The sequence below is a fragment of the Solanum verrucosum genome, unplaced genomic scaffold (assembly GCF_900185275.1).
Source record: "Solanum verrucosum unplaced genomic scaffold, falcon-dt-bn FXZP01000027.1, whole genome shotgun sequence".
Taxonomy (NCBI): domain Eukaryota; kingdom Viridiplantae; phylum Streptophyta; class Magnoliopsida; order Solanales; family Solanaceae; genus Solanum; species Solanum verrucosum.
This window is the reverse complement of record NW_026020214.1, coordinates 257,429-270,784: the sequence shown is the minus strand read 5'-3', so window position 1 is coordinate 270,784 and position 13,356 is coordinate 257,429. Positions and strand designations below refer to the sequence as shown.

General features: G+C 34.2%; 1 non-coding gene across 1 annotated transcript; it reads left to right on the top strand.

Annotated features, from left to right (window-relative positions):
- The first annotated feature begins 2,157 nt into the window (after window positions 1-2,157).
- Window positions 2,158-2,264, top strand: LOC125830621 (small nucleolar RNA R71). Its single transcript, XR_007443153.1, has one exon. It is a non-coding gene; the product is annotated as a small nucleolar RNA R71 (small nucleolar RNA).
- The last annotated feature ends 11,092 nt before the right edge of the window (window positions 2,265-13,356 follow it).

Here is a 13,356-nt window from a genome sequence, read left to right as displayed (position 1 = left end):
GACCCACTTACTGTCTGAAATCAGATATACAATACCCGCATCTAGCCATTTAATCACCTCCTTGCGCACCACATCTTTCATCACTAGGTTTAGTCTGCGCTGAGGTTGCACACTTGACTTGTGACCCTCCTCCATATATATCATGTACATGCATAAAGTTGGGCCGATGCCATGTATGTCATCCATCTGCCAGCCTATCACCTTTTTCCTCTTCCTCAATATTTTCAGAGATGCCTCAACCTGCAATTCAGACAAAGCAGAAGAAAGAATTACAGGTAAAGATTCATTAGCACCTAAGAATGCATACCTGAGATGAGAAGGGCTCTTCTTTAACTCCAACTTTGGTGCTTCCTCAATTAAGGGCTTGGGAAGTGGCCCCAAGACTCTGTTTAATGGCTCCACAAACTTGCGAAGAATACTCACATTCGAGACATCTAGAACGTTAGCCAACTCTTGGGCTTCAGCATCTCCCTTAATGTTTTGTCCAATTAACACTTTCTTTAAAGGGTCTTGGGCTTCAACATATTTAGCTATCATTTCCTCATCAATGACTGTAATTGTTGACAGCTCCTCATATATTGCAGGCAATTTCATTGCCTTGTAAACATCAAATACCTCGACCTTGTCATGAGCCCTCATTGTTAGTCTACCGGCCGCCACATCAATTAATGCACCTCCGGTTGCTAGGAATGGGCATCCCAAAATAAATGGGACCTCTGGGTCAGGCTCACAATCCAAAATGACAATCAGAGTTCCCACTTGAACCAAGACATCTTCAATAACTCCATCTGGCCTTGCCACTGAACGGTCCGCTAACTGCAACATAATGGTTGTGGACTTAGGCCTTCCTAGTCCAAATTTGAGAAACATGGGCGTAGGCATCAAATTGATACTTGCGCCCAAATCGCACTACCCTCTTGCCTCAATACACTGACCAATTTTTATCTAAACAGTGAAACTCCCTGGATCTTTCAACTTAATTGGTAGCCTATTCTGGATCCTAGAACTGCACTCCTCTGTGAGTGCTACTGTTGCATACTCGGCCAATCTACTATTGTTGTCTATCACATTTTTGACATATTTGGCATACTTAGGAATGCCCTGCAACACATCAATCAAAGGCAAGTTAACATGTACTTGTTTGAGTAATTCAATAAACTTACCGAAACATTCCTCCTCCTTTTGTTTTTAAAATTTTTGTGGGAATGGAGGAGGTGGTTTTGCTTTTGGTTCCTCATTCACCCTTTGCGCACTTGGTTCCACGTCATCTAATTGTTTTCTTTTTTCTTTAACAACTCTTTCCTTCGGCATTAGCTCCTCCAATGGACAACCACTGCGAGTACTCACAACATTTACATGTTTCGGGTTTGGATCGGTATTTCCACGCAAACCTCCTTGTGGTCGAGAATTTTAGGCACTAGCAAACTGCCCAAACTTCTTCTCCAAATCCTGAGTCGCCAATTGATTGTTTCGCACATCTGCTACCAACTTAGCTTGATGATCAGCCATGATTTGTTTTAGCATATCCTCCACACTCATATCACCTTGCTTGGCAGCCTGCTGGTTAACATGGTTTTGTTGGTTTCCATGGTTTTGTTGATTGTAATGTTGTCCACGACCATGGGTGCGTATTGGTTCTGTCCTTGATGTTTGTTTTGATTACCACCCCATGAAAAGTTTGGGTGATTTCGCCAGCTTGGGTTGTAAGTATTTCCATAGTTCTGGTGATTTCCTCCTCGCTAAACATTACCTACAAAATGAACAGATTCTGGGTTTGCTCCACATACCTCAGCACTGTGATCTCCACCTCCACATACTTCACACCAAGCTTGTGGTTGCTGCACCATATTAACTTGAGCTTGTTGTTGTCCTAGTGATATATTGCTGAAATGAGTAGTCATCATATTCTGCATTGCTAAAATCTTTGCAGTCAGAGCTGTCACGGCATCCATTTCCAATACTGCAGCAATTATAGTACGATCGGTTTAGCTCGTCCTCCATTCCACTCGGGGTTACCCTGTGAAATTCTATTGAGCAATGTAAACAGCTCAGCATATGTTTTCTCTAAAGCTTGTCCACCTGCAGCAGAATCAAGTAAGATTTTTCGTGTTTGTTTCCAACCCTTCAATGAAGGTATGGACCAACACTCTGTTAGCTTGATGATGATGTGGACAATTTAACAGCATGGACTTAAACCTGTCCCAAGCTTGGTACAAGTTTCCCCCTCCCTTCTGTCGGAAGCTTAATATATCATTTCTCAGCTTGGCTGTTTTCCCGGAAGGAAAAAACCTTATTAAGAACTTCCGGGCAAGATCATCCCAAGTTGTTATGGAATTTGCGAGCTCAGAGTTCAGCCATCTTTTTGCTTCCCCTAGTAGAGAAAAGGGAAATAATGTGAGCCTCACATAATTAGAGTTCACTCCAGTTGGGGTGTACGTGTCACTGATCTCGAGGAAGTTTTAAAGATGCACTTGTTGGTCCTCATGAGATAGACCAGTGAACTGCCTATTTGTGTGCAATAGTTGCACCATGTTCTGCTTCAATTCAAACCTCCCACTAGGTGAGGTGCAGGTTTCTGAATACTTGAGGTAACATTGGTGGTCTGTGGGATTGCCACATCTCTCACTTTCATGTCTGCCATCACTGCAGGTGGGTCTTGATCCTCCCTTTCTTCTGAAGTTTCTGGTTCACTAGCCACAAGAGGAACAGGATAAGTGAGTCTTCTTTGCCTTCTCCGGTAACGAACAAATCTCTCTGGTTTAGCTAGAGGCTCTACCAAGTCCTGGTCGTCTTCCAGTGTGAAAACTTAACACAACCTCCAAAATGTCTCCAAGATCAAGGTGTCAACACTTGTACAAATAATGTAGACACTCAAAAATTAGATATCTGCCGATTTTAAAGTCCCTGGCAGCGGCGCCAAAACTTGTTGCATCCAAAAGCACACGCAAGTGCACGTGGTCACTCAAGTAGTACAGCGACTCTTTCGAGCCGGATTATCGAACCCAAAGGACTTCAAATCAACAAATAACAACTTTATTATGTCTAAAATAAATTTACTTATGCGACAAACAATTTTAGATATTTGTTTATATCTACTAAGTTGAACGATCTCAAAAATTAATTACTACAATCAAACAGTTTCAAACAAAAGAATTTCACAAAATAGGAAAGTATTCCAGGGTTGTAGCATAACCCGATTTTCGACATAATATTAATTTATCCTAGCATTCGACAGGTTAACCTCATTATGGATTTCCAAGGTTCATTTACCGATCATGATCTCCCGACCTCTAAATGCCTACCACCATCGACAGCCTAACTACAATGTTGAGTGCGGATAGGCATGACCAATGGCGAAGCATTAAGCTATCATCTTGCATATTAATCAAGCGCAGTATATAGGTATAAGACTATCCTATATACGAAACACTCTAACTTTACTCTAGAATGAACACGCTTCTCACATTCTTTGGTCTATCCCTCTATTCATCTTCTGAATTCAAGAGTGGACAATGAATTTATTTTAATGTAGATCAGTCATTAAAATAGTTAAATAAGAATGTAAGCATAAATCACAAGAAAACCCACATCATGCTAGAAACAAATGTTATTATACCATTAATCATAGCTACAACCCTAGAATAAGAGAATTTAGCTACTCATAGAACAAAATATCATCAAATAATGTTTATGGATCATAAAAGGGTTTACCAAAATGAAGGAGTAGAAGAAAAACCCTAGAAAGTGTTAGCAAAATCGCCCAAATCGATGTTCTCTCGTCTTTTTAAAATAGGATAATGATAAAATAACACAAGTAGACTATTTATAGTCTGAAATAAAATACGTGACCAAATTCTGGTGTCCAGGTCCACGACGCGGACCGGTTCCCTCGCCTCAATTTGTACACAAATGGATCTCCTCCGCGACGCGCTCCCAATGCGCACTCCATTGTTAAGTGGAATTCCTTTTCTGCATGCAAATTTCAGCGCGGAGGAGTGCCGAGTTGCTCCCTCTTAGTGTATTTTTCAGCTTCTTGACCATTCTCCTCCGCAACTTTGTCTTCTATTTTTCGACCTCTGTCCAGGTGCCCTATTTTGGCTCATTCTTCTTTGTTTTTCATCTAAAACATCTAATCATATTGGTTAGAGGAAACGACATCAAAAGACCCTCAAATCTCAGTTCTAACTAAGTAAGTGCTCTCTAACTTAGCTAAATATATACGATAAATTGGTTATTAGGCGCATAAATACGCCTAAGATCACTACTTAATGCGGTTTTTCAGACATCCTAGGACTCTTGAACCTAATGCTCTAATACCAAGTTTGTCACGCCCCGAGGCTACCTCTTTGACGTAAACACGGGACCTAGGATCACGAGTGACCCCAAGCTAACCCTAAGCTGGCATATCATAAGCAGACTGAATATATCTATGAAAATTAAACTGATGCAGAAACTAAATCATGATATAACAAATGGTGGGGAATACCCAAAGCTGATCTAAATATATAAAATGCTTATGAGTTCAATAACAAATGAAAGATTAAACTCAATTCTGAAGCTGAAACTAAACTATGTCTGAAAAGAAGCCTCTACTGACTAAAGTTGTTGGGACATGCCCCCAGCTAACTCTAGCAAATACTGAAAACTAAAATGAAAAGACTAAATATAGAAACAGGTCTATTGTCCTCGAAATATGAGGACTCACCACTGAAGTTGCTGAAATGGAGATCAGAAGCAGATCTACGCGTGATCTGGATATTAAGTACCTAAACCTACATCATGAAAGGATGTAGCACAGAGTATTCGTTAGTACTTGGAATTTACTAAGCATGTAGGATTAGATAAAAGCTGAACAAAACATACTAAGCAATATTATAAGCTGAACATGCTGGAAAATATCGAAAACATACTGAAATGAACTGAACTAGATCCAATGACCAAGTACATAACATGCCAAAACTGAAAACTGAAGTACAACTGAAAATCTGGTCAAATGCACTAAAGTCTGACTGTGGGAGCTATTAATAACCGATATAAAACCACATAAGCTAAAACATGGAGTCCGATGTATACGCCCCATCGAGAGGACCCAATATACCTTGCCAAGGGTATAAAGGCATGACTGGCGTGATCACTAAATATGATGCCCACAAAGGGGACTTATAAACCTACAAGGCACATAGTTATGGGACTATACGGGTACCCTGAAGGGTCCACTTAGTGTTAAGTCTACTCCAAACTAGAAATGTATACAATATAAAATAACTGAATTATACTGGATAGCTCAATATTCTGACATGCTAACGTAGAATACAACATTTTAGTACTGGTAATGAAACATTCGAAATCTGAGGCATGTATATCTGACCTAGCTAGTGTAATTCATGAACTAAGCGAATCTACACAACTAGGGTTCTGAGTTTCATTCAAGGAGCTAAGCACAATGTTACGAAAACATGATAATATGATTTAGAATACCATAACAGTTAAATCGCAACAATTTATCTAAAGTTCTAGAAACCCTAGGTCTAAACAATGGATAGGGAATCAAGATTCTGACTAAATTATAGGGACCTAGTGGAAGAAAACTTGTTGCGCGTTCTTGAAGGGGTTGGTCGACTTTCTCTTCTCTTTTGCTCTAGTTTTGGTGAATTTTTGGAGAATGATCGATTAGGGTAGGTTCTAATTAAGTCACTAGGCTTAAACTGACCAAAACTACGTCGTATAGTAGTTTAGGGGTTAAACGATGTTGTTTAGGTGTCCAACGCATAGGGAAAAATACCAAAACGACCTCAACTTAAAATTTGAAGGGGCCAACGACTAGCCTGACCGACGGTCCATCCTGGCAGGCGTTGTTTGGCGTCAGGGACAGGGTCTGAAGGGCCACGATCCACGGATCTGGACCACGGACCGTGGTCCCACCTACGGTCTGTAGGTCTGGCCGTAGGTTGTGCCTATCTTGAAAAAAATTGGGGAAAGTTGAGGTGGCCAACCATGGGCCCCACCTACGGCCCGTGGTTCAACCTATGGTCCATAGGTGGCCCACGTTGGTGGAAACTGCAACTTCTAAAAATTTGTAATTTGGTCTTTTTCGAATACGGGGTGTTACACCTGTGGTCCTTGGTCCAGTGGCTAGGCCACCATTCATTGGCCTCCAAGATTTGAAGGCATCTTCACGGGCCTTCCCACAAGTCGTGGTCTTCACCACTGGCCGTGAAGTGGCTCGTGAAGATGATCCATCTTGGGAAGCGTCAAGGGAAGCCATTGCCATAGCCACCACAGGCCACACCACAAGCCGTGGTCCTCACCGCTGGCCATGGCGGTGGTCGTAGAGTAGGGAAGTGCTTGGGGGAAGCTTGGGTAGCCTTGGCCCCTTCCCCTTAGCCTTTGCCTCTTGTCTTGGCTTGTTACCATCATGCTTAGCCCTAGTTGGCCTACTAGACTACGGGGTGTTTACACATTTTCTCATTGGTTGTTGATTTCGCTCAATATACATGTTACTTGTTGTTCCATGATATGGGTTAGCTTACCTAGTGGTGGATTATGGTAGGTGTCATCATGACTTGAGTTTTTTTATCGTGACAAGAATATTCCATCCATCCAGACTGAAAGGATCGCTCGATATTATGATCATGTCGACAACTTATGATAGGATTCATATCATATTGGTAATGCTTAAAACATGCCAACAATATATTACTATAAAAGTAATAAAATAAATTAATACTAGACATAACTATTACTACCTCCATCCCATTTTATGCGGCATTTTTTCACTTGGCGCTATATTTAATAAGAAATAGAAGACTATTAAAACTTATAGTCTAAACAATCCTTAGATATTTGTATAGCTCGAAATCATTTCATTAGGAGTAAAAGGGAAATTTTGAAGTCAAATTATTTAAACTAACTACGGAAAAGGGTCATATTTACCCCTATACTATTAGAAAAGGGTTATATTTGCCCTTAACCATATTTATTGTTATATATTTACCCTTATACAATTAGAAAATGATTATATTTTCCCTTCGCCATAATTTTTTATATATTTACCCCTACAATCCAACTTTTATCATCATAGGTGGCATCTACCTGGCATGCATAATAGATTATATTACGATATTAACTTCTTTAGTACAATTATTAAAACTGCTAACAATGGCCTCAAATTTTAGATGGAAAATCGTCACAATTGCTACGCTTACGTTTAGCGATTTGCTAAATTTTGGAGTAAAGTAATCAATGTCATTATCAAGATTTGCAATAAAAATTTTGGAGTATAGTAATCAATGCCATTATCCAGATTTGGAGGAAAGTAATCAATGCCTTTTCAGATGCTTTGTCAGTAGAAACATTATAATTGTCAAACAACATTATTTTGATGAAGCATTTGGGATATCAACGCACTTGAAAATGCTCAATTTTATAAAGGCGGCTGTATAAAAAAGGAATTAAAAAAAATTTATCTAAAATTATTGAACTTCCCTTCGAATTTTATCAAGTGGTCATGATAAAGACACAAACAGCCATGGGTGATTTTCTACAGTAATGTACAAACAGTCTTATCAATAATTTGATGTGCCAAGTCATTTTATCTACTTTTTTTAGGGGAGGAGTTAAGTAAGAGTCCTCAATTATAAGACAAGTTAAATCTCCCAAATGGTTGGCTTTGCTTTTATCTGCCTAGTAAGAGAAAAAATGTAGAATACTATCTATAAAAAGGGGTTAAACATGTCTTTGAATTATGCAAAATTGAATTAAAAAATGTCCTTTGTTAATAGTTATGTTCAGAAATACTTTTGTCATCAATAATTTTTTGATCCAAAAATGTCCCTACTATTATTTTTTGATAAAAAATATCTTTTTCCTATTAAAAATATTTTTTTCTACTTAAATACATTATTTTCCTAATACAAATATTACAACCCATCATTAATATTCATTTATAAGACTATAGTGATTCATCATTAATTTTCATCCTAATAAAATATGAAATATTTTTATTTCTTAAAATTTTTGCAAATTGAAGAAGGATAAGCAGTTGTTATAATCTTTCATTTTAAAGTTAAGATACAACAATCATAATATCATAAAATAACTATTTCCAGATCACAAATTATCTTTATAATTTTAGTCGATGGATTTATTGTTGATCCTTTTTTTATATTAACTTTAAAATCAAGGAATATGTTGGCAAATATGTATTCTACTTCAATTAAGAAAAGACTGAAGTAAAAATATTTTCTATTTATTAGGAATTTTATAATCATTGTTTTGATGAAAATTAATGATGAGGCTACTATGATCTTATATGTATGACTTATATTGTCATTTAAAAAGTATATGAGGTAATTCTATTTTAATTAATTAAAGGATATTAAGGAAGAAAAGTTTATTTTTCACCTTTATACTAGTTAAGAGAATTTAAAAAGAAAAAAAGGTTTTTAAAAACTAATATATTTTATTATGAAAATAATGTATTTAAAAATAAAAAAAAATTATTTAAAAAAGAGAAAATTTAATAACACATTTAAGAGTTGTTATTACATCTAGTACTAGTTTTCAATAGATGTCAGTAGATTCTTATCAAAACATAACAAAATAATAAATCAATTAAAAAAACAGAAAAACATAATTAATAAATATTTAATCTCATTAATAAATAAATTTGCTTTCCATAAATAACGACTTTTGAAACTAATAGGAGGTATCAATCCCCTAATTTTTCTCATAATTAGTTGGTATTTTTTTATTGGAAAAATTACATAAGTGAAGGTTTTTTATTTAATAATTACCACTTTTAAGTATACTTTTAATTTATTACCATTTTTGTCAACTTTTTAGCAATACTTACTTAAACAATTTTGTTCTTTTAAACTTAGCAAAAAGTGATATCATTCACAACTTTTAGCAGTACTGCCATTCAACCAAATTGTTATATATGGTTAAAAGAATAATGTTGACAAATATCGTAAATATTTTTTAAAAAGTGTACACGCAAGTAATTTTCCCTTTATTTATTCCATAAATTTTTCTTAACATATTCTCTCATTTGAAAATTCGTAAATCCTATTATACATACCTCATTCTTTCTCTTATTTTTTCAAAACTCCATTACTTAATTGAATTCATTCCATTAACTAAATTAATTTGTATTTATCATAGTTTATACACAAATCATACACCAAAACATGTTTGTATAAAATTTGGTAAAAAATTTACGTAAGCCGATTTGTATACCATATTTTATACGCAATTCATACACTAATATATGTTTGTATATAATGTGGTATATTTATGTAAATCAATTTATATAGAGCAATTTTCAAATATAGCAAACACAAAATTCATATTTGTATGCTATAGCAAACTTTGCATAATTGCGCTCCATAGCAAACATAAATATGTATATTTTGCTATACATATACAAAAGAAAGCAGTTGTATAATCTGTTTTGTACACATATATACAAAAAGATCAATTGTATAAAGTGAGAGAGGCGAGTGAGCGAGCGAGATCTGGGAGAGTGGCGAGTGAGATCTGGGAGAGTGGTGAGTGAGATCTGGGAGAGGGGAGAGAGGAGAACGAAAATATATGTATATATACAATTTTCACGCATTTTATACATTTGCGTTTTTGTATAAAGTGAGAGAGGGAAGTGAGAGAGCGAGATCTGGGAGAGTGGTGAGCGAGATCTAGGAGAGGGGAGAGAGGGGAACAAAAATATATGTATATATACAATTTTCTCTCGCTTTATACAAACACAAACACATTTTATACAATTTGCGGTTTTTGTATAAAGTGAGAGAGGCGAGTGAGAGAGCGAGATCTGGGAGAGTGGCGAGCGAGATCTGGGAGAGGGGAGAGAGGGGAACGAAAATATATGTATATATACAATTTTCTCTCGCTTTATACAAACACAAACGCACTTTATACACTTGCGTTTGTATAAAAAACGAGAGAGGTGAGGGAGAGAACGAGAGTGGCGAGCGAGATTCACCAGGAGAGAGGTTAAATAGCAATAATTTGTTATGGGGTACAATTAAATCAAACTATATTTATAGCATTTAATTTGAATTAATAGTTTGCTATTATATACAATTTTCCCATTTATATACCACATTATATATCCATTTCATACATATATATACATACATATTTCATACACTAATATATGTTGTATCTACAATGATATAAAAAAAAAGTATACCATATTATATAGTATTTTAATACAATACATAGTTGAATAAAATCAGATTCATACACATGAAATATACATGTCAATTCTCAAAAATCTTTTATTACTAATCTATACAAAATTTATACGCAAATTCATACACTCATCTCAACTTGATGGAGAATTGGGTGAGATTGAATCGAAAAAAATCACACTCCAATCCAGTCATAATTCCATATAACTTTTTCGATTGAAACTCTAAAATTTCAACATGAGATTCAAAATTATTGTCAATGATGTTTTCTCGATTCAAAAGTTATTAAACACTCTAATGGCAAATGTTGGATGACTCATCCAATCTTCTTCATTTAGGATGATTGGGCAAACAATGATGAAAAGTGTATTTATGTAAATGAAATCGTGACTTTAGGGGCAGACAGGGAAATCACGATGAAAGGTTCTAGTAAACACAGGTATTCTTGGGCTGTTTCGAGGAGCAAATTTCAATAGAGATTTTCTACTCATATTTTCGTAGAAAGTCAATTATGAGGAGAATTCCTCAAAAAAAATACCAAATTAAAAATGAGAAGACGTGTGTCAAATAAATTCACGAAATAGGATTGAAAAATCCACAATTACACAAGAAAATTGATTAGAAGTAGAAAAAGGGGAGAGGTTATTTAACAACGAATTTTTTGAAAAAACAAAGGAGGAGAGACAATATGAAAACTGTTCTCTTTTGAAAATGGATGATTTGCTCCTCAATTTTTAAGTTGCCGTTTGAACATGCGATACTATATTACGTTATGAAATTATGAGATGGAATCAGCATTTGGACATGCGATTTCACATTGATTTTATCTTATGATTTCATATCATGAGATGGAATCTCATATTCACCAAAATCATGATTTGGGATTTTTTTAAATACAAAAGTTAACCCACAAGTTTATATTTTATTAAAACAACCTCACATTTATATCTATTAACCAATTTTTTCATATGTAAATAAAATTAATAATCACATCATTACTTTTTAAAATTTATTATTTTCACTAACATAAAATTTATTATACTTTAAAGTTGGTGAATATAAACAATAACGTAGGAATTGTTTTGGTGAATATAAATAAGAACTGAGGCAGTAATACTTTTTGGGTTCTCATAAAAAAAAGAATTCTCTTTCGGCTACATATGAAAATGTTTAAAGCAATTTAATATGAAAAAAGGACAAAATTGATGATGTATATATGTTTGATAATCACTACTTCCAATATGTTTGATTTTAACATGAAATTAATGCACTGAAAATGTGTAATTCCACAAAAGTGAAACAAAACATGAACCATATGATATTGACACACAAGTGAATTCATGGCTTATACAGTGCTATATAATTATTTGCGAGAATACCAAAAGAGTTATGAAATTTTTATGGTCTATGAGCATGAAGATATAGTTGTGAATGATATTGATCAACAAATGGCTCAAAGTAACAATGTTGGTTCGTCTTCTCCGTCATAAGGTTGAGAAATGCAAGTTCAACGTGAAGAGATTGTGCGTACTATGTGAGAGGATTATATTAAAGACTAGTACCCTACAATTTATGTTCATTTTTTTTTATTAAATTAAAGTTTAATCAATTAAAGTTAGATGAAACAGTTACTTAAATAGAGAACAAATAGCTTTGTAATAATTTATTATGCGATTTTATAATTTTTTGTTTATTTGATAAGATTGAATAAACAATTGGACTATTTTAATAGTTTTACAATTTATGAGATTCTCATGTTTATGAGAAAATATACAACACAAAAATTTCATATCGCATGTCCAAACAAAACTTCAACTTCATATCATGATTTCATATTGCATGGCCAAACGGGCCCTAAAATTGTCACAACTTAATAGTCATTCATATTTGTCCTCTATTTATTAGGCCTAAATACGAAAAGTAAATAGTAATAAATAAAGAATATTCTAATTTAAAATAGGAAAAATTAACAAACTAGTCACAATCTCTAACATAATTATTAAAAATATCTATATTTTAAAATAATTATTAAAAATGTCAATATGTCAATATTTTAGAAAATAAATTGTATCATAATATAACTAATCTTCTTTCCTTTTATTTCTCAAATCCGGCCTTTTTTACTCTATTATACGGTAAAAAAAAATTAGAAAATACCCTCATTACCCACTTACCCCTCTTTCTAGGTTTTACCCCAAATCACTAATTTATCTCTCTTCCTTTTTTCACCATTGTTATCTCTTCGAATTAGGTTTTTTACCCATTGATAAAGGTAAATTCGAAGTCAACAAGTATTTTGTGAGATTTCTTGTGATTTTGTTTTCATATTCACCAAGTATTTTGTATTTCGGATTTTCCTTCTTTTAAACTATATTATTCTATTTTTTATGAGTATGTTTTCATATTCACCAAGTATTTTGTGAGATTTTCTTCTTTTATGTATTTCAGATTTTTCGTCTTTTAAACACTATTATTTGATTTTTTTTGTGATTTTGTTTTCATATTTGAGATTTAGTAGATTGTAGTAATTTACATTGACATTCATACATCATATATTGTTTGATTTTTTATATATCCATATTTAATAATTTTGAATTTTGCTTAAAGGGTCACTAATGCACAAGTGAATACAGATTCAAATTTGAGTTTGGTGAACAAAAAACTGTGTAGGAGTACTAATAAGTTTTGTAAGGGTATAGTTTATTTAATTGAGTGAAATTAGGCCAGTAGTCTTTCTGAATGTGATAGCTGAGAACTGTGATTCTTCGCTCGATCAATTCTTGCCATCACGCTCTGGCTTTAGCATCTGCCGAGCACATCTAAGCGAAAAATAGAAAAAAGTGCCTGGATTTCAATTGGATACCCTTTTTCTCTGTTCCAGGTACAAGTCAAGTTGAATTTACAAAAAAAAATTCAGTGTTAGAAGTATTCAAATAAGAAAAAAGGAACATAGCATACGAAGAAGAAAAAAGAGAGTAAGAGAAGAAAATTGCAAAAATTGTATTTGTATTAGAATTGTATTCATATTAATTTTTGTTTATCAATTGTTTTTCTTTTACTCAAGCATTTGTATTTTTATCAAGAATATTGTATTTTTTTTGTTGTTGTAGTCATTCCAATAGGTATGTCAAATGGATTTGTGTTT